At 45.2% G+C, this 20,454-nt stretch overlaps 1 long non-coding RNA gene across 1 annotated transcript; it reads right to left on the bottom strand.

Moving 5' to 3' along the window:
- Positions 1–574: 574 nt before the first annotated feature.
- Positions 575–18,555, bottom strand: LOC129865243 (uncharacterized). The gene is made up of 6 exons (XR_008761334.1): positions 18,406–18,555; positions 15,855–15,973; positions 15,074–15,581; positions 14,383–14,656; positions 1,141–1,649; positions 575–1,016 (listed from the first exon to the last, which is right to left on the bottom strand). It is a non-coding gene; the product is annotated as an uncharacterized LOC129865243 (long non-coding RNA).
- Positions 18,556–20,454: the final 1,899 nt, after the last annotated feature.

Raw genomic sequence — 20,454 nt, 5'->3', positions numbered from 1 at the left:
TTTTCCTTTTTCCTGGTGATTATTATTTATTTTTTTCAACTTGGCTCTTTTGCACGTATCTGTGTCTCATATCAATTATGTGGCCCGGACCAGAGGTAATTTCCAGTGTCTAAACCTGAGTTCTTCATGTCTCATTTGATAGCTTGGCTCTTCCACACCTTTGCACATTCTAATGAGAACACTCGTTCAAATAATTACAGCAGTAATCCCGGAGGAGATGGGGTAATTTATTTGCGGATGGTTTTTCGCTTTACACCATTAATACAGTACCTTTCATATAGACTCCCATCTCATCTCTCTCTTTATTTTCCTTCTATCCATCCCTCCCTCTCTCTCTTTGTCTATCTTTCCATGGTCTCACACTCCATCTCCATTGCCCCCTTCCGTTTCTCACTCTCTCCATCTTTCTGTAGATTATTTAAATAATGATATCTCTCTCTCTCTGGGTTCTGTCTTGCAACAGTGATGTCGTCTATCTCATGAATGACAAATGCCCTCTCCTTCTCCTTGTCATCCATTTCGTTTCCCGTCAGATGAGAACAAAGACAGTCCCCTGCGTGTAGCAGCATCCGTACATCATCCAAAAGCACTTTATTTGGTTGGGTTTGGTTCGGAAAGCAATCAGTATCATAAAGTCATACAGCAGAGAGATAAATCGGTATGCTAGAGGGAGAAAAAGCTGTAGAAATGCCAGGGGAAGATATTGGGAGAAAACCCTCAACAATATATATTTTTGATAATACATCACTTTATATGTTTTAATTTATATGACATGATTTTGTAATAATTCTGTGTATTCCTCCTTCACTCAGTGGTGCAGTAAAATTATAGCGATCAATATGGACTGATTTATCAGTGATAACTAGCTAAACCTTCACAGGAGCCTACAGTAGGGCCATAGTTAGAGGTCAGTGTAGGAACTCATTGTAGGGAATCTTCCCGTAGTGTTCTTGTCAAAGAAAGAGGTGAGGTGGAAGAATTCCTCCTCGGATAGGTTCACTGAACTGCCTTAGCACCTGTAGAAATACACAATCAGGATTATCTGCTGTGTGTGTGTCTGATTGTCACGTGTGTGATGTGTTATTAGTCAACAGCTTTTTAAATAATGGTCAAACAGTAGATTGTTGGACTACCGTATACCTTTCTGAATTCCTTGATGGAGATTTTGCCACTGCGGTTGTGGTCGAAGGTAACAAAGTTTTGCCTCATGGAGCGCCAGAACTGCTGTACCGGGTCATAGAGCCTCAGCATGGCTTCCACACACTGTCTACTGAAAACATCCACACTCACCTGGACCGCAAGGGAACCACAACCAGACCGCATCGGGACCGTAGAAGACCAGAGAGGACAGAGCAGAGTTAACAAACACCTAAAGACCATTGCATGGATGTAATCATTCCAATCATGTTGCTATTTTGTACACATGAAATGATGAGTTTAACTCAGTAAAGTAGCAGTTCTATGAACTTGTTCTGAAAGACCGTTCCAGCATTAAGCACAAAAGGGGTCTCTGGTTGCCTGGCTACCCAGACTCCTTGCTCCGGCCAAATGCTACGCCACACCCACGGACGTTAGTTTCCTCTCCGCAATGAGTCTGGATCTGAGTACCTCCCCGACTCTTCACCGAATGCAAACACATTCTGGGCTGTCTGGAACACACATGGGTACAGTTTGATTGGTTAGAGGCGATCCTCGTCACCACAAACGACTTGAATGATGGCAGTCTCAGACTAAAGTATGTGGCAGACAACAGAGCAGCAGCAGAATCATTTAGTGTGAGTTGTCAGGCTAGGTCTGTGATTTATCACACAGATGGTTGGTTTGGTTAGTAGATAATGAGGGTTATAATTGTGAACCAAAGCCAGTACGAGAGGGGGTTTGGATGATTTGCAGCTCGCAGGTTGCCAGACAAGCTCTCACCCACTGGGGCCCTGCTTACTGCTAATGTTTAGTAGCCCATTGGGCGGGGATCTTCTCCAACCTGGCCACCCGCGTGTCAATTTTCTAAGCTTTTATTAACATACCTCATTGTGCCAAAAGCACACAAATCACCAAACTTGACGAATATGGTTGTCAAGGAGACAGCAGAGAGCCCGAGGGTGGGAGAGGTCCCCACTGAGTATACACAGTCTGGAAACCCACCACCACCCCCCCCTCGTTTTACTTTACATACCCACTCCCCGGACACCGTCCCCAGAAAAAGGGACAGTTAATGAGCCAACAACGGACCAGAGAAAGAGAAAAGAGTAGTATGACAAAAGAGGAAGATAAAATATCTGTTTTCTCTCTCTCCCCACTACACCGGTATTGTACACCCCTGTTTAACTACCTATCCCCACTACCGGTGTAGTAGGGGTAGGTAGTTAAACAGGGGTGTACAATACCGGTGTAGTAGGGGTAGGTAGTTAAACAGGGGTGTACAATACCGGTGTAGTAGGGGTAGGTAGTTAAACAGGGGTGTACAATACCGGTGTAGTAGGGGTAGGTAGTTAAACAGGGGTGTACAATACCGGTGTAGTAGGGGTAGGTAGTTAAACAGGGGTGTACAATACCGGTGTAGTAGGGGTAGGTAGTTAAACAGGGGTGTACGGTACCGGTGTAGTAGGGGTAGGTAGTTAAACAGGGGTGTACAATACCGGTGTAGTAGGGATAGGTAGTTAAACAGGGGTGTACAATACCGGTGTAGTAGGGATAGGTAGTTAAACAGGGGTGTACAATACCGGTGTAGTAGGGATAGGTAGTTAAACTGGGGTGTACAATACCGGTGTAGTAGGGGTAGGTAGTTAAACAGGGGTGTACAATACCGGTGTAGTAGGGATAGGTAGTTAAACAGGGGTGTACAATACCGGTGTAGTAGGGATAGGTAGTTAAACAGGGGTGTACAATACCGGTGTAGTAGGGATAGGTAGTTAAACTGGGGTGTACAATACCGGTGTAGTAGGGATAGGTAGTTAAACTGGGGTGTACGGTACCGGTGTAGTAGGGATAGGTAGTTAAACAGGGGTGTACAATACCGGTGTAGTAGGGATAGGTAGTTAAACAGGGGTGTACAATACCGGTGTAGTAGGGATAGGTAGTTAAACTGGGGTGTACAATACCGGTGTAGTAGGGATAGGTAGTTAAACTGGGGTGTACAATACCGGTGTAGTAGGGATAGGTAGTTAAACAGGGGTGTACAATACCGGTGTAGTAGGGATAGGTAGTTAAACAGGGGTGTACAATACCGGTGTAGTAGGGATAGGTAGTTAAACTGGGGTGTACGGTACCGGTGTAGTAGGGATAGGTAGTTAAACAGGGGTGTACAATACCGGTGTAGTAGGGATAGGTAGTTAAACAGGGGTGTACAATACCGGTGTAGTAGGGATAGGTAGTTAAACTGGGGTGTACAATACCGGTGTAGTAGGGATAGGTAGTTAAACTGGGGTGTACAATACCGGTGTAGTAGGGATAGGTAGTTAAACTGGGGTGTACAATACCGGTGTAGTAGGGATAGGTAGTTAAACAGGGGTGTACAATACCGGTGTAGTAGGGATAGGTAGTTAAACTGGGGTGTACAATACCGGTGTAGTAGGGATAGGTAGTTAAACTGGGGTGTACAATACCGGTGTAGTAGGGATAGGTAGTTAAACTGGGGTGTACAATACCGGTGTAGTAGGGATAGGTAGTTAAACTGGGGTGTACAATACCGGTGTAGTAGGGATAGGTAGTTAATCAGGGGTGTACAATACCGGTGTAGTAGGGATAGGTAGTTAAACAGGGGTGTACAATACCGGTGTAGTAGGGATAGGTAGTTAATCAGGGGTGTACAATACCGGTGTAGTAGGGATAGGTAGTTAAACAGGGGTGTACAATACCGGTGTAGTAGGGATAGGTAGTTAAACAGGGGTGTACAATACCGGTGTAGTAGGGATAGGTAGTTAATCAGGGGTGTACAATACCGGTGTAGTAGGGATAGGTAGTTAAACAGGGGTGTACGGTACCGGTGTAGTAGGGATAGGTAGTTAAACAGGGGTGTACAATACCGGTGTAGTAGGGATAGGTAGTTAAACAGGGGTGTACAATACCGGTGTAGTAGGGATAGGTAGTTAAACAGGGGTGTACAATACCGGTGTAGTAGGGATAGGTAGTTAAACAGGGGTGTACAATACCGGTGTAGTAGGGATAGGTAGTTAAACAGGGGTGTACGGTACCGGTGTAGTAGGGATAGGTAGTTAAACAGGGTGTACAATACCGGTGTAGTAGGGATAGGTAGTTAAACAGGGGTGTACAATACCGGTGTAGTAGGGATAGGTAGTTAAACAGGGGTGTACAATACCGGTGTAGTAGGGATAGGTAGTTAAACAGGGGTGTACAATACCGGTGTAGTAGGGATAGGTAGTTAAACAGGGGTGTACAATACCGGTGTAGTAGGGGTAGGTAGTTAAACAGGGGTGTACAATACCGGTGTAGTAGGGATAGGTAGTTAAACAGGGGTGTACAATACCGGTGTAGTAGGGATAGGTAGTTAAACAGGGGTGTACAATACCGGTGTAGTGGGGATAGGTAGTTAAACAGGGGTGTACAATACCGGTGTAGTGGGGATAGGTAGTTAAACAGGGGTGTACAATACCGGTGTAGTGGGGATAGGTAGTTAAACAGGGGTGTACAATACCGGTGTAGTGGGGATAGGTAGTTAAACAGGGGTGTACAATACCGGTGTAGTGGGGATAGGTAGTTAAACAGGGGTGTACAATACCGGTGTAGTGGGGATAGGTAGTTAAACAGGGGTGTACAATACCGGTGTAGTAGGGATAGGTAGTTAAACAGGGGTGTACAATACCGGTGTAGTAGGGATAGGTAGTTAATCAGGGGTGTACAATACCGGTGTAGTAGGGATAGGTAGTTAAACAGGGGTGTACAATACCGGTGTAGTAGGGATAGGTAGTTAATCAGGGGTGTACAATACCGGTGTAGTAGGGATAGGTAGTTAAACAGGGGTGTACAATACCGGTGTAGTAGGGATAGGTAGTTAAACAGGGGTGTACAATACCGGTGTAGTAGGGATAGGTAGTTAAACTGGGGTGTACGGTACCGGTGTAGTAGGGATAGGTAGTTAAACAGGGGTGTACAATACCGGTGTAGTAGGGATAGGTAGTTAAACAGGGGTGTACAATACCGGTGTAGTAGGGATAGGTAGTTAAACAGGGGTGTACAATACCGGTGTAGTAGGGATAGGTAGTTAAACAGGGGTGTACAATACCGGTGTAGTAGGGATAGGTAGTTAAACAGGGGTGTACAATACCGGTGTAGTAGGGATAGGTAGTTAAACAGGGGTGTACAATACCGGTGTAGTGGGGATAGGTAGTTAAACAGGGGTGTACAATACCGGTGTAGTAGGGATAGGTAGTTAAACAGGGGTGTACAATACCGGTGTAGTGGGGATAGGTAGTTAAACAGGGGTGTACAATACCGGTGTAGTGGGGATAGGTAGTTAAACAGGGGTGTACAATACCGGTGTAGTAGGGATAGGTAGTTAAACAGGGGTGTACAATACCGGTGTAGTAGGGATAGGTAGTTAAACAGGGGTGTACAATACCGATGTAGTAGGGATAGGTAGTTAAACAGGGGTGTACAATACCGGTGTATTAGGGATAGGTAGTTAAACAGGGGTGTACAATACCGGTGTAGTAGGGATAGGTAGTTAAACAGGGGTGTACAATACCGGTGTAGTAGGGGTAGGTAGTTAAACAGGGGTGTACAATATACCGGTGTAGTAGGGATAGGTAGTTAAACAGGGGTGTACAATACCGGTGTAGTAGGGATAGGTAGTTAAACTGGGGTGTACAATACCGGTGTAGTAGGGGTAGGTAGTTAAACAGGGGTGTACAATACCGGTGTAGTGGGGATAGGTAGTTAAACAGGGGTGTACAATACCGGTGTAGTGGGGATAGGTAGTTAAACAGGGGTGTACAATACCGGTGTAGTGGGGATAGGTAGTTAAACAGGGGTGTACAATACCGGTGTAGTGGGGATAGGTAGTTAAACAGGGGTGTACAATACCGGTGTAGTGGGGATAGGTAGTTAAACAGGGGTGTACAATACCGGTGTAGTAGGGATAGGTAGTTAAACAGGGGTGTACAATACCTTTGTAGTAGGGGTAGGTAGTTAAACAGGGGTGTACAATACCGGTGTAGTAGGGATAGGTAGTAAAACAGGGGTGTACAATACCAGTGTAGTAGGGATAGGTAGTTAAACAGGGGTGTACAATACCGGTGTAGTAGGGATAGGTAGTTAAACAGGGGTGTACAATACCGGTGTAGTAGGGATAGGTAGTTAAACAGGGGTGTACAATATACCGGTGTAGTAGGGATAGGTAGTTAAACAGGGGTGTACAATACCGGTGTAGTAGGGATAGGTAGTTAAACAGGGGTGTACAATACCGGTGTAGTAGGGGTAGGTAGTTAAACAGGGGTGTACAATATACCGGTGTAGTAGGGATAGGTAGTTAAACTGGGGTGTACAATACCGGTGTAGTAGGGGTAGGTAGTTAAACAGGGGTGTACAATACCGGTGTAGTAGGGGTAGGTAGTTAAACAGGGGTGTACAATACCGGTGTAGTAGGGGTAGGTAGTTAAACAGGGGTGTACAATACCGGTGTAGTAGGGATAGGTAGTTAAACAGGGGTGTACAATACCGGTGTAGTAGGGGTAGGTAGTTAAACAGGGGTGTACAATACCGGTGTAGTGGGGATAGGTAGTTAAACAGGGGTGTACAATACCGGTGTAGTGGGGATAGGTAGTTAAACAGGTGTGTACAATACCGGTGTAGTGGGGATAGGTAGTTAGACAGGGGTGTACAATACCGGTGTAGTAGGGATAGGTAGTTAAACAGGGGTGTACAATACCTTTGTAGTAGGGGTAGGTAGTTAAACAGGGGTGTACAATACCGGTGTAGTAGGGATAGGTAGTAAAACGGGTGTACAATACCGGTGTAGTAGGGATAGGTAGTTAAACAGGGGTGTACGGTACCGGTGTAGTAGGGATAGGTAGTTAAACAGGGGTGTACAATACCGGTGTAGTAGGGATAGGTAGTTAAACAGGGGTGTACAATACCGGTGTAGTAGGGATAGGTAGTTAAACAGGGGTGTACAATATACCGGTGTAGTAGGGATAGGTAGTTAAACAGGGGTGTACAATACCGGTGTAGTAGGGATAGGTAGTTAAACAGGGGTGTACAATACCGGTGTAGTAGGGATAGGTAGTTAAACTGGGGTGTACAATACCGGTGTAGTAGGGGTAGGTAGTTAAGCAGGGGTGTACGGTACCGGTGTAGTGGGGAGAGGTAGTTAAACAGGGGTGTACAATACCGGTGTAGTAGGGATAGGTAGTTAAACAGGGGTGTACAATACCGGTGTAGTAGGGATAGGTAGTTAAACAGGGGTGTACAATACCGGTGTAGTAGGGATAGGTAGTTAAACTGGGGTGTACAATACCGGTGTAGTAGGGGTAGGTAGTTAAACAGGGGTGTACAATACCGGTGTAGTGGGGATAGGTAGTTAAACAGGGGTGTACAATACCGGTGTAGTGGGGATAGGTAGTTAAACAGGGGTGTACAATACCGGTGTAGTGGGGATAGGTAGTTAAACAGGGGTGTACAATACCGGTGTAGTGGGGATAGGTAGTTAAACAGGGGTGTACAATACCGGTGTAGTAGGGATAGGTAGTTAAACAGGGGTGTACAATACCTTTGTAGTAGGGGTAGGTAGTTAAACAGGGGTGTACAATACCGGTGTAGTAGGGATAGGTAGTAAAACGGGTGTACAATACCGGTGTAGTAGGGATAGGTAGTTAAACAGGGGTGTACGGTACCGGTGTAGTAGGGATAGGTAGTTAAACAGGGGTGTACAATACCGGTGTAGTAGGGATAGGTAGTTAAACAGGGGTGTACAATACCGGTGTAGTAGGGATAGGTAGTTAAACAGGGGTGTACAATACCGGTGTAGTAGGGATAGGTAGTTAAACAGGGGTGTACAATACCGGTGTATTAGGGATAGGTAGTTAAACAGGGGTGTACAATACCGGTGTAGTAGGGATAGGTAGTTAAACAGGGGTGTACAATACCGGTGTAGTAGGGGTAGGTAGTTAAACAGGGGTGTACAATATACCGGTGTAGTAGGGATAGGTAGTTAAACAGGGGTGTACAATACCGGTGTAGTAGGGATAGGTAGTTAAACTGGGGTGTACAATACCGGTGTAGTAGGGGTAGGTAGTTAAACAGGGGTGTACAATACCGGTGTAGTGGGGATAGGTAGTTAAACAGGGGTGTACAATACCGGTGTAGTGGGGATAGGTAGTTAAACAGGGGTGTACAATACCGGTGTAGTGGGGATAGGTAGTTAAACAGGGGTGTACAATACCGGTGTAGTGGGGATAGGTAGTTAAACAGGGGTGTACAATACCGGTGTAGTGGGGATAGGTAGTTAAACAGGGGTGTACAATACCGGTGTAGTAGGGATAGGTAGTTAAACAGGGGTGTACAATACCTTTGTAGTAGGGGTAGGTAGTTAAACAGGGGTGTACAATACCGGTGTAGTAGGGATAGGTAGTAAAACAGGGGTGTACAATACCAGTGTAGTAGGGATAGGTAGTTAAACAGAGGTGTACAATACCGGTGTAGTAGGGATAGGTAGTTAAACAGGGGTGTACAATACCGGTGTAGTAGGGATAGGTAGTTAAACAGGGGTGTATAATATACCGGTGTAGTAGGGATAGGTAGTTAAACAGGGGTGTACAATACCGGTGTAGTAGGGATAGGTAGTTAAACAGGGGTGTACAATACCGGTGTAGTAGGGATAGGTAGTTAAACAGGGGTGTACAATATACCGGTGTAGTAGGGATAGGTAGTTAACCTGGGGTGTACAATACCGGTGTAGTAGGGGTAGGTAGTTAAACAGGGGTGTACAATACCGGTGTAGTAGGGGTAGGTAGTTAAACAGGGGTGTACAATACCGGTGTAGTAGGGGTAGGTAGTTAAACAGGGGTGTACAATACCGGTGTAGTAGGGATAGGTAGTTAAACAGGGGTGTATAATATACCGGTGTAGTAGGGATAGGTAGTTAAACAGGGGTGTACAATACCGGTGTAGTAGGGATAGGTAGTTAAACAGGGGTGTACAATACCGGTGTAGTAGGGATAGGTAGTTAAACAGGGGTGTACAATATACCGGTGTAGTAGGGATAGGTAGTTAACCTGGGGTGTACAATACCGGTGTAGTAGGGGTAGGTAGTTAAACAGGGGTGTACAATACCGGTGTAGTAGGGGTAGGTAGTTAAACAGGGGTGTACAATACCGGTGTAGTAGGGGTAGGTAGTTAAACAGGGGTGTACAATACCGGTGTAGTAGGGATAGGTAGTTAAACAGGGGTGTACAATACCGGTGTAGTAGGGGTAGGTAGTTAAACAGGGGTGTACAATACCGGTGTAGTGGGGATAGGTAGTTAAACAGGGGTGTACAATACCGGTGTAGTGGGGATAGGTAGTTAAACAGGTGTGTACAATACCGGTGTAGTGGGGATAGGTAGTTAAACAGGGGTGTACAATACCGGTGTAGTAGGGATAGGTAGTTAAACAGGGGTGTACAATACCTTTGTAGTAGGGGTAGGTAGTTAAACAGGGGTGTACAATACCGGTGTAGTAGGGATAGGTAGTAAAACGGGTGTACAATACCGGTGTAGTAGGGATAGGTAGTTAAACAGGGGTGTACAATACCAGTGTAGTAGGGATAGGTAGTTAAACAGGGGTGTACAATACCGGTGTAGTAGGGATAGGTAGTTAAACAGGGGTGTACAATACCGGTGTAGTAGGGATAGGTAGTTAAACAGGGGTGTACAATATACCGGTGTAGTAGGGATAGGTAGTTAAACTGGGGTGTACAATACCGGTGTAGTGGGGATAGGTAGTTAAACAGGGGTGTACAATACCGGTGTAGTAGGGGTAGGTAGTTAAACAGGGGTGTACAATACCGGTGTAGTGGGGATAGGTAGTTAAACAGGGGTGTACAATACCGGTGTAGTGGGGATAGGTAGTTAAACAGGGGTGTACAATATACCGGTGTAGTAGGGATAGGTAGTTAAACAGGGGTGTACAATACCGGTGTAGTAGGGATAGGTAGTTAAACAGGGGTGTACAATACCGGTGTAGTAGGGATAGGTAGTTAAACAGGGGTGTACAATACCGGTGTAGTAGGGGTAGGTAGTTAAACAGGGGTGTACAATACCGGTGTAGTGGGGATAGGTAGTTAAACAGGGGTGTACAATACCGGTGTAGTGGGGATAGGTAGTTAAACAGGTGTGTACAATACCGGTGTAGTGGGGATAGGTAGTTAAACAGGGGTGTACAATACCGGTGTAGTAGGGATAGGTAGTTAAACAGGGGTGTACAATACCTTTGTAGTAGGGGTAGGTAGTTAAACAGGGGTGTACAATACCGGTGTAGTAGGGATAGGTAGTAAAACGGGTGTACAATACCGGTGTAGTAGGGATAGGTAGTTAAACAGGGGTGTACGGTACCGGTGTAGTAGGGATAGGTAGTTAAACAGGGGTGTACAATACCGGTGTAGTAGGGATAGGTAGTTAAACAGGGGTGTACAATACCGGTGTAGTAGGGATAGGTAGTTAAACAGGGGTGTACAATATACCGGTGTAGTAGGGATAGGTAGTTAAACAGGGGTGTACAATACCGGTGTAGTAGGGATAGGTAGTTAAACAGGGGTGTACAATACCGGTGTAGTAGGGATAGGTAGTTAAACAGGGGTGTACAATATACCGGTGTAGTAGGGATAGGTAGTTAAACTGGGGTGTACAATACCGGTGTAGTAGGGGTAGGTAGTTAAACAGGGGTGTACAATACCGGTGTAGTAGGGATAGGTAGTTAAACTGGGGTGTACAATACCGGTGTAGTAGGGGTAGGTAGTTAAGCAGGGGTGTACGGTACCGGTGTAGTGGGGAGAGGTAGTTAAACAGGGGTGTACAATACCGGTGTAGTAGGGATAGGTAGTTAAACAGGGGTGTACAATACCGGTGTAGTAGGGATAGGTAGTTAAACAGGGGTGTACAATACCGGTGTAGTAGGGATAGGTAGTTAAACTGGGGTGTACAATACCGGTGTAGTAGGGGTAGGTAGTTAAACAGGGGTGTACAATACCGGTGTAGTGGGGATAGGTAGTTAAACAGGGGTGTACAATACCGGTGTAGTGGGGATAGGTAGTTAAACAGGGGTGTACAATACCGGTGTAGTGGGGATAGGTAGTTAAACAGGGGTGTACAATACCGGTGTAGTGGGGATAGGTAGTTAAACAGGGGTGTACAATACCGGTGTAGTAGGGGTAGGTAGTTAAACAGGGGTGTACAATACCGGTGTAGTAGGGGTAGGTAGTTAAACAGGGGTGTACAATACCGGTGTAGTAGGGGTAGGTAGTTAAACAGGGGTGTACAATACCGGTGTAGTAGGGATAGGTAGTTAAACAGGGGTGTACAATACCTTTGTAGTAGGGGTAGGTAGTTAAACAGGGGTGTACAATACCGGTGTAGTAGGGATAGGTAGTAAAACAGGGGTGTACAATACCAGTGTAGTAGGGATAGGTAGTTAAACAGGGGTGTACAATACCGGTGTAGTAGGGATAGGTAGTTAAACAGGGGTGTACAATACCGGTGTAGTAGGGATAGGTAGTTAAACAGGGGTGTACAATACCGGTGTAGTAGGGATAGGTAGTTAAACAGGGGTGTACAATACCGGTGTAGTAGGGATAGGTAGTTAAACAGGGGTGTACAATATACCGGTGTAGTAGGGATAGGTAGTTAAACTGGGGTGTACAATACCGGTGTAGTAGGGGTAGGTAGTTAAACAGGGGTGTACAATACCGGTGTAGTAGGGGTAGGTAGTTAAACAGGGGTGTACAATACCGGTGTAGTAGGGATAGGTAGTTAAACAGGGGTGTACAATACCGGTGTAGTAGGGATAGGTAGTTAAACAGGGGTGTACAATACCGGTGTAGTAGGGATAGGTAGTTAAACAGGGGTGTACAATACCGGTGTAGTAGGGGTAGGTAGTTAAACAGGGGTGTACAATACCGGTGTAGTAGGGATAGGTAGTAAAACGGGTGTACAATACCGGTGTAGTAGGGATAGGTAGTTAAACAGGGGTGTACGGTACCGGTGTAGTAGGGATAGGTAGTTAAACAGGGGTGTACAATACCGGTGTAGTAGGGATAGGTAGTTAAACAGGGGTGTACAATACCGGTGTAGTAGGGATAGGTAGTTAAACAGGGGTGTACAATATACCGGTGTAGTAGGGATAGGTAGTTAAACAGGGGTGTACAATACCGGTGTAGTAGGGATAGGTAGTTAAACAGGGGTGTACAATACCGGTGTAGTAGGGATAGGTAGTTAAACAGGGGTGTACAATATACCGGTGTAGTAGGGATAGGTAGTTAAACTGGGGTGTACAATACCGGTGTAGTAGGGGTAGGTAGTCAAACAGGGGTGTACAATACCGGTGTAGTAGGGATAGGTAGTTAAACTGGGGTGTACAATACCGGTGTAGTAGGGGTAGGTAGTTAAGCAGGGGTGTACGGTACCGGTGTAGTGGGGAGAGGTAGTTAAACAGGGGTGTACAATACCGGTGTAGTAGGGATAGGTAGTTAAACAGGGGTGTACAATACCGGTGTAGTAGGGATAGGTAGTTAAACAGGGGTGTACAATATACCGGTGTAGTAGGGATAGGTAGTTAAACTGGGGTGTACAATACCGGTGTAGTATGGGTAGGTAGTTAAACAGGGGTGTACAATACCGGTGTAGTAGGGGTAGGTAGTTAAACAGGGGTGTACAATACCGGTGTAGTAGGGATAGGTAGTTAAACTGGGGTGTACAATACCGGTGTAGTAGGGGTAGGTAGTTAAACAGGGGTGTACGGTACCGGTGTAGTGGGGAGAGGTAGTTAAACAGGGGTGTACAATACCGGTGTAGTAGGGATAGGTAGTTAAACTGGGGTGTACAATACCGGTGTAGTAGGGGTAGGTAGTTAAACAGGGGTGTACAATACCGGTGTAGTAGGGATAGGTAGTTAAACAGGGGTGTACAATACCGGTGTAGTGGGGAGAGGTAGTTAAACAGGGGTGTACAATACCGGTGTAGTAGGGATAGGTAGTTAAACAGGGGTGTACAATACCGGTGTAGTGGGGAGAGGTAGTTAAACTGGGGTGTACAATACTGGTGTAGTGGGGAGCGGTAGTTAAACTGGGGTGTACGGTACCGGTGTAGTGGGGAGAGGTAGTTAAACGGGTGTACAGTACCGGTGTAATGGGGAGAGGTAGTTAAACAGGGGTGTACGGTACCGGTGTAGTGGGGAGAGGTAGTTAAACTGGGGTGTACAGTACCGGTGTAGTGGGGAGAAGTAGTTAAACAGGGGTGTACAATACCGGTGTAGTAGGGATAGGTAGTTAAACTGGGGTGTACAGTACCGGTGTAGTGGGGAGAGGTAGTTAAACAGGGGTGTACGGTACCGGTGTAGTGGGGAGAGGTAGTTAAACGCGTGTACAATACTGGTGTAGTGGGGAGAGGTAGTTAAACTGGGGTGTACGGTACCGGTGTGGTGGGGAGAGGTAGTTAAACAGGGGTGTACGGTACCGGTGTAGTGGGGAGAGGTAGTTAAACGCGTGTACAATACTGGTGTAGTGGGGAGAGGTAGTTAAACGGGTGTACAGTACCGGTGTAGTGGGGAGAGGTAGTTAAACAGGGGTGTACGGTACCGGTGTAGTGGGGAGAGGTAGTTAAACTGGGGTGTACAATACCGGTGTAGTGGGGAGAGGTAGTTAAACGGGTGTACGGTACCGGTGTAGTGGGGAGAGGTAGTTAAACTGGGGTGTACGGTACCGGTGTAGTGGGGAGAGGTAGTTAAACGGGTGTACAGTACCGGTGTAGTGGGGATAGGTAGTTAAACAGGGGTGTACAATACCGGTGTAGTGGGGAGAGGTAGTTTGGGCCGCTCAAAGGGCTGTCTGACCGCTGGCGGTTTGAATTTGAGGAGGAAGTGATGTAGGAAGTCAGGATATGACACTGTCCCTCATGTCGAACTTTACAGCCAGTCGATCTAGCTCCTTCTGGGTCACACTGACGTTGAGACATTGAATTCTTATTTACAATGACGGCCTAGGAACAGTGGGTTAACTGCCTTGTTCAGGGGCAGAACGACCGATGTTTACCTTGTCAGCTCAGGTATTTGATCTAGCAACTTTTCGGTTACTGGCCCAACGCTCTAACCACTAGGCTACCTGCCTAGTGGACTATCAAATACAAAGATGGAGATAGATATGTAAACTGATAAGCATCATGTATAGAGAGATCCTGTACCTTTGAGCGTTGGAGGTTGCTGCCTGTAGTCTTTGGCCTCTGTAGAGCTAGTGGGGATGATGACCTATCTATGGGGCCAGGGGATGGTGGTGATGGTGACATCATATCTATGAGCCCAGGGGATGGTGGTGATGGTGTCATCATATCTATGAGCCCAGGGGATGATGGTGATGCGGATTTCATGGGTCAGATGTCCACTGGCGTCCTTCAGGAACTCCCTGTACTCCAGATCCCCCAGCACATTCACTGGCAGCTTCTCCCACACCCTCTCAAACTGTGGAGCGAGAGGAATTACACGTTTAGTACACACACATACACATCATACCCCACATTTTCAAACTGATATTCACACATACACACACCCTCACATTTACACACAAGCTTAATGAACTTCACAGATGACTAACGTTCTCAATAAGTAGTCAATAATTATCAACACATACAAATTTGTTTTTGATTGCAATAATTAAAAACAAAGGAGATCTTGGCTGGTAAATGCATAAAAAAATGAAAGAATCTAATTTACACACACGCACGTATGCCTATTCCTGTTGTTTCTGCATGACAACCCATTGATAGAGTAGAATTGAATTGTGCCAAGTATTTTTTTTTTTTGTAAGAGCTTAAATAAATAAAAAATGTAAGAAGCTATACTGTATGAGCCTACTGAGACTACACCCTGTCAGGTTACCTGGTCACGGGTGAGCCTCATGAAATGGCGGTCACACATCATTCTGAAGTCCTCTTTGGAGATGGTGTCGTTATGGGTGTGGTCCAAGTACACCCTCTCCTTGGTGATGGTGTACAGGCGGGCGGAGACACCTTTCTCACTGATTGGCAGAGGCTGGGGTTGGGTGGGGAATCCTGCCTTACCCACTCTGTCTAACCAATCCTCAGGGGTGTGCACACACACACACACACATACAAACAGATGCATAATGCACATGCTAAGGCCTACGTATAAACACAGAGTACGGACCCCCCCACACACAGACCCAAACACACACGTCAAGGTTGCATAGGTCGAACTGGTTGAGGAAGTCTCTCCAGTACACCGTGTGGTTCTCCCAGTTCAGCTTCATTCTGTCGAGCAGGAATCTGAACTGGGGGTCCGAGAGGCAGGCACAAAAATGGTCCAGCACCCGCCGGAACTCCAAAGGGGTGACCGCCCGTTCCCACTCCTGTAAGGCAGAGAAGGCCTGCGAGACCAGACGGAGAGACAGGTAAGTAGGAGTAGGTGTGGCTGACCAGATGAGAGCATGTCTGAGCTTACGCAAGTAGAAAGGACCTTCCTCAGTTTTAATACATATTAAAAAGCACAGTTCATTTGTTACAATTTAAATTGTTTATTACTGTAAGTAGCTAAAACAAATTGACGTTAACTGTATATGTTGTTGATGTTTTACAGTGTAAGAGGCCTTCACAATGAGAGCCAGGGAAGAAGAGGGATAGAGTGTTGGGAGAGGCCTAACCTTGTGGAGTATATCCATCAATGTGGTGACCAGTTCCCTTCCCTGTCCTGTGGTCAAACGCCTTCAGGAAGTTCACATAATGCAACTTCCTGTCCTCACTGTCCATTGGAACCTTGAGTCTAAAATATAGAGGAGGCAGAAGTGTTTAAGTATTCAGCAGTTACTAATATCAGTTCAACATCAGTTCAACAGTACTCCACATCCGTTCAACATCAGTTCAACAGTACTCAACATCAGTTCAACAGTACTCAACATCAGTTCAACAGTACTCAACATCCGTTCAACAGTACTCAACATCCGTTCAACATCAGTTCAACAGTACTCAACATCAGTTCAACATCAGTTCAACAGTACTCAACATCAGTTCAACATCAGTTCAACAGTACTCAACATCAGTTCAACAGTACTCAACATCAGTTCAACAGTACTCAACATCCGTTCCACATCAGTTCAACAGTACTCAACATCAGTTCAACATCAGTTCAACAGTACTCAACATCAGTTCAACAGTACTCAACATCCGTTCAACAGTACTCAACATCAGTTCAACATCAGTTCAACAGTACTCAACATCAGTTCAACAGTACTCAACATCCGTTCAACATCAGTTCAACAGTACTCAACATCAGTTCAACAGTACTCAACATCAGTTCTACAGTACTCAACATCAGTTCTACAGTACTCAACATCAGTTCAACATCAGTTCAACAGTACTCAACATCAGTTCAACATCAGTTCAACAGTACTCAACATCAGTTTAACAGTACTTAACATCAGTTCAACAGTACTCATCATCAGTTCAACAGTACTCAACATAAGTTCAACATCTCTTCAACAGTATTCAACATCAGTAAATGTGTCTGCTTCCTGGGAAAAAAACTTTTCAGGGAATGAAAAAGGGTTTGTTTTCAGATCTACAGTGGCAAGAAAACGTATGTGAACCCTTTGGTTACCTGGATTTCTGCATAAATTGGTCATAAAATGTGATCTGATCTTCATCTAAGTCACAACAATAGACAAACACAGTCTGCTTATACTAATAACACACAAACAATTATACGTTTTCATGTCTTTATTGAACACACCGCGTAAACATTCACAGTGTAGGGTGGGGAAAGTATGTGAACCCTTGGATTTAATAACTGGTTGACCCTCGTTTGGCAGCAATAACCTCAACCAAACGTTTTCTGTAGTTGCGGATCAGACCTGCACAACGGTCAGGAGGAATTTTGGACCATTCATCTTTACAAAACTGTTTCAGTTCAACAATATTCTTAAGATGTCTGGTGTGAACTGCTCTCCAGGTCATGCCACAGCATTTTAAATCAGGTTGAGGTCAGGACTCTGACTGGGCCAGTCCAGAGGTGTATTTTCTTCTGTTGAAGCCATTCTGTTGTTGATTTACTTCTGTGTTTTGGGTCGTAGTCATGTTGCATCACCCAACTTCTGTTGAGCTTCAATTGGTGGACAGATAGCCTTACATTCTCCTGCAAAATGTTCATACATTTTCCTGTCTATGATAGCAAGCTGTCCAGGCCCTGAGGCAGCAAAGCAGCCCCAAACCATGATGCTCCCTCCACCATACTTTACAGTTGGGATGAGATTTGATTGTTGGTGTGCTGTACCTCTTTTTCTCCATACACACATAGTGTTGTGTGTTCCTTCCAAACAACTCAACTGTAGTTTCATCTGTCCACAGAATATTTTGCCAGAAGCGCTGTGGAACATCCAGGTGCACTTCTGCAAACTTCAGATGTGCGTCAATGTTTTATTTGGACAGCAATGGCTTCTTCTGTGATGTCCTCCCATGAACACCATTCTTGTTTAGTGTTTAACGTATCGTAGACTCGCCAACAGAGATGTTAGCATGTTACAGAGATTTCTGTATGTCTTTAGCTGACACACGATTCTTCTTAACCTCATTGAGCATTCTGCGCTGTGCTCTTGCAATCATCTTTGCAGGACGGCCACTTCTAGGGATGGTAGCAACAGTGCTGAACTTTCTCCATTTATAGACGAGGCTTTTAGAGATACTTTTGAAACCCTTTCCAGCTTTATGCAAGTCAACAATTCTTAATCTTAGGTCTTCTGAGATCTCTTTTGTTCGAGGCATGGTTCACATCAGGCAATGCTTCTTGTGAATAGCAAAACTCACATTTTGTGAGTGTTTTTAAAGACAAGAAAAATACAATAATTTGTGTGTTATTAGTTTAAGCGCACTATGTTTGTCTATTGTTGTGACTTAGATGAAGATAAGATCAAATTTTCTGACAAATTTATGCAGAAATCCAGGTAATTTCAAAGGGTTCACATACTTTTTCTTGCCACTGTAGTTCACAAGACATTACTTTTATTAGTCCTAGAGTCATGAAACGTTCACATAACAATCTGTGTGCTATTATTTTGTTTAAATAACATCGGCAAAAAATGAGATACAAGATTTTTCCAGGACGACGACAAAGATAGATTTATTATAACCCAGTCTGATCATTATTAAGGTGTGTTAGCTATATGAAGGAAAGGAGAGGTCTTTATAATGAGAGTTATTTACGTGTGTAGGAGGTGGGTGAGCAGGTGTCTGTGTAGGGGACAGTTGTATCTCTGGAGCAGACTCTGTAGGTCCTCCACCCTGACTAGGCCCTCTCTCTTCTTATCCAGGCGGTTCAGAGCACTGCTCAACCCCTCACAGTTACCCTGCACCACGCACCTGGATGGTCAAATAAACAGCACACACACAGAGTTATTATTGATCAGTTCTTTGACCAAAGCTCAGACGGATGCTTAACTCTAGAAGCGTATTCTATTGAATTAAATTAGTAATTGCACAAATTAATTTAGTTAATCACTCTCCACTCACTCAACGTCCTGCAGCGTAGCCCCTGCAGGGAGACCATGTATGGGGGTGGTGTCTGCTTCCTTCCTCGCATGTCCCACTTCCTGTGGATCCACGCCCAGCTTCTCTAGGAACGCAGCACAGGCGAGGGAGCCTTGCCCTTCTCCATCATACCTGTCAGTGGAACAGTGTTTGGACAAATCCCAGCTCCGCATTGATATCGTTGAATGATTTACACAAAACAGATCTCAAGTTAGGACTGGGATGTGGTGCTCTACAGCTCTCTAATATCGCTCACCTGGCCCACAGTTCCTCCAACTCATCAGGACTGATGGGGAGGTCGTAGGTATAGAGGAGACTCCTGAGGTCCTTCTTGATCGACCAGACCCTGACCATCTTCATCAAAGCGACAAATCACCTGGAGTAGGCAAGATCACCTATGATGGGGTTCATCTCACATGTTAACATACACATGATCCTCTTTGAGACTTGAGCTTCAGGATAGAGGTATGAGTTAAACCAGACTGACCTTTGACATAGCAGTCCATCTGTGGCGTGCGTTGGACACCAGGTGGTCATGCAGTTGGTCTGGCCTGTTTGAACAGCATCAAGAACACACACAGAAACATCTCCGCTACATTTACATATGAATCCCGTCTAACTTCACACACACACACTTCCACAAGACTCTACACCCATTGGCTGGCTTGAAATGCTGCCTGCGGGTCTTGCCATTGGTTGGAACGAGGGTGAAGAACTCTGGGTAGTTGAGTTTGGCTCCAGGCTGGAGGCCCAGCAGCTGCAGCAGGCGCTGGTACTCCCTCTCCTTGGTGACCAGGCCCAGACTGTCATACTGCTCTCTGATGTCATGCTTGTCCACCACGCTGTCACAGTTCTTATACATCACACGGAACGCTGACAGGATGTCCTGATTGGACAGAGAAGATGATGGTGGCATGGTGATTGGTTGTGTATGTTGAGTACACTTAGGTTGGAGTCATTAAAACTCATTTTTCAACCACTCCACAAATTTCTTGTTAACAAACTATAGTTTTGGCAAGTCGGTTAGGACATCTACTTTGTGCATGACACAAGTCATTTTTCCAACAATTGTTTAGAGACAGATTATTTCACATATAATTCACTGTATCACAATTCCAGGGGGTCAGAAGTTTACATACACTAAGATGACTGTGCCTTTAAACAGCTTGGAAAATTCCAGAAAATGATGTCATGGCTTTAGAAGCTTCTGATAGGCTAATTGACATAATTTGAGTCAAATGGAGGTGTACCTGTGGATGTATTTCAAGGCCTACCTTCAAACTCAGTGCCTCTCAAAATAAATCAGCCAAGACCTCAGAAAAACATTGTAGACCTCCACAAGTCTGGTTCATCCTTGGGAGCAATTTCCAAACGTCTGAAGGTATCACGTTCATCTGTACAAACAATAGTACGCAAGTATAAACACTATGGGACCACACAGCCGTAATACCGCTCAGGAAGGAGATGCGTTCTGTCTCCTAGAGAAGAACGTACTTTGGTGCGAAAAGTGCAAATCAATCCCAGAACAACAGAAAAGGACCTTGTGAAGATGCTGAAGGAAACAGGTACAAAAGTATCTATATCCACAGTAAAACGAGTCCTATATCGACATAACCTGAAAGGCCGCTCAGCAAGGAAGAAGCCACTGCTCAAAAACCGCCATAAAAAGCCATACTATGGTTTGCAACTGCACATGGGGACAAAGATCTTACTTTTTGGAGAAAT

Source organism: Salvelinus fontinalis, chromosome 11 (genome assembly GCF_029448725.1).
Source record: "Salvelinus fontinalis isolate EN_2023a chromosome 11, ASM2944872v1, whole genome shotgun sequence".
In the NCBI taxonomy this organism is placed as follows: Eukaryota; Metazoa; Chordata; class Actinopteri; order Salmoniformes; family Salmonidae; genus Salvelinus; species Salvelinus fontinalis.
The sequence above is the reverse complement of the archived record's forward strand: the minus strand, read 5'-3'. Positions and strand labels throughout refer to the sequence as shown.